Consider the following 2,392-nt stretch of genomic DNA (forward strand, 5'->3'; position numbering starts at 1 on the left):
GGGGATCACACAAAACAGAATTATCAGAATTTCTGTGCTCATAGGACACAAGTTTGTAATAGTACAACAAACAGTGAGCTTCTCAGTGTGTAAAGTCACGATTTTTCCATCCCAACCATTAATAATAAAAAAGTTTCCATTAACTGTTTTACAGGAAAGACTGAATTGTCTTTCTAGTCTCTCTGTAGAAAATGACAGTATAAAATCATATCAATCAAAGGGTAAGCAGCCAAAAAATATAGGAACAAAAGTATTACAGAGATGAGTCAGGCAGTTAATTAAAAATATTGTGACATTTTTCTGGATTTTGTAATGCTTATTGTTTGTCAGCTTTTAAAAAATATGTAACTTGTGATTACTTTTCTCATTTGAAATAGCCTCTTTTATACATAATTTTATATTCTTTTTTGTAAAGAGCTTTTTACGAAAATATATAAGCTTCCCAAAATTGTATAAGCTTCCAAACCTGGATCAGCTTCTGTCTGTATCAGCACTCGCTAGCAGATGAATAAAACCATTAGCTTAGAGAGGTGAAGTAACTTTCACAAGGTCACACTGTTAGTGAGCAGCAGAACCAAGCCTCACACTTGGGCTATTTTACTTTAAATGTCGTGCTATCTCCCCTCCTCCATGCTGATTTCCAAACCATTATACCACATATGTGAACACAAAGCATGAAGTTTATTGGCAAGCTAACCAACTCTAATCTGATGATTAAAGGTTGTGAAAGCAGTTCATAAGAAGTTAAAATCAAAGTGAGTGGGGGGGAAGTAAGAATATATCTTAAAATATGTTTAGACGACATTGTTAAGCTGGGTTACAATACTAATTCCCGTCTGAAAGGCATGTGTTGGAATTCCTTATGATAGGTTCAGTATGTTAATCTATGGTTTGGGATGGATCATTCTGGAATAGTGCCCAGTATCATAAACTAGGAGCTTAGGTGGCACGAGCAGTTTTTGATTGGCTGCTTAACTTAAAGATTGGTGATCTGAACCCACCCAGCAGCTCCAAGGAAGAAAGTCCTGGCGAACTGCTTCTGTAAAGATTATAGCCAAGAAAACTCTATGGAGCAGTTCTACTCTGCAACACATGGGGTCGCTATCAGTCGGGGGCTGACTCAACAGCAGTTAACAACAATAACAACAGCCGTAAACTATCCGTGATCTCTACCTGGAGCTAACGTCTATAATGATAGAAGGGGCCTAAGTTTTAGACCAAAGAAAACTCAGCTGGACTGAGTTAATTCAAATTCCAGAGGTGGTAGGATAAGTGGCTTTGCAAACCCACGGCGTTATAGAAGTAAGCATAGAGACAATGAAGTTGTCATGGAGTTGGTTCCGACCCATACCGACCCTATAGGGTTTCCAAGTCTGTAATCTTTACGAAAGCAGACTGCTACAGCTTTCTCCAGAGGAGCAGCCTGTGGGTTTAAACCACCCGCCTTTCCATTAGCAGTTGAGTGCTGAACTACTGAGCCACCAGGGCTCCTCTGTTAGTATTGATAGGCATTAACTACATAGCACTCTTACCAGCTCATGAGTGATAGGAATTTTTTATAGTTCTAAGAGCCCTGGGGAGCCCTGGTGGCGCACTGGTTAAGAGCTCAGCTGCTAGCCAAAAAGTCAGCAGTTCAAATCCATCAGCTGCTCCTTGAAAACCCTATGGGGCAGCTCTACTCTGTCCTGTAGAGTTGCTATGAGTCAGAATTGACTCCATGGCAATGGGAAAGAGAACAAAAGTTGATGGGAAATTGTAGAATGTAAATCCTGGGAGAAAGATGTGAAAGTCCCTTGCCTGTGATTATGGTAAGTATGTACTAAACGCATTCTTTTTTACTGAAGGGAGCATATCTTGCCGTGTTTGCACTGGTCTGCGTTAGACCTGGAAGAGTTACATTTCATTTATTCTGCATCATAGCATGCTACATCCTTTCAGCCTGGATAGTCTTTCGTTTCCTGTTTAATTTTCTTCCTTTTTATTAAGTTACATGAAGCTGTTCACTTTTCTTCCACCCTTCATTATGCTCTGTGTACAGAAGTTTTTAAATCAGCATCCTCTGAACAGACTCTGCATTATAAGAATTTCTCAGAAAATTGTTCACCATGGAAATCTGTTTGAAAATGGTCAAGATTAAAGACATTTCTAGGCAGTTCAGATGACTCTCTGCAGCCTGTGTGTCTCTTTCAAGGCACAAAGAACAGTCTGTTTTGTGAAAAAAGGAAGCCAGAGTAAGCAGGATTTTTGAATTACGTCTTAAAACATTTAGGTTTACTAAATACATCCAGTTCCCCAGTCTCCTTCCAGAAATCTCCAGCCCCACCAGCTAAACCTGGTTTCTTGTTATTCTCTCCCCAACTCCTCCTGACTCCTATATATGTGATTCGTTTGT

Source organism: Trichechus manatus, unplaced genomic scaffold, assembly GCF_000243295.1.
Source record: "Trichechus manatus latirostris isolate Lorelei unplaced genomic scaffold, TriManLat1.0 scaffold00009, whole genome shotgun sequence".
Classification (NCBI taxonomy): domain Eukaryota; kingdom Metazoa; phylum Chordata; class Mammalia; order Sirenia; family Trichechidae; genus Trichechus; species Trichechus manatus.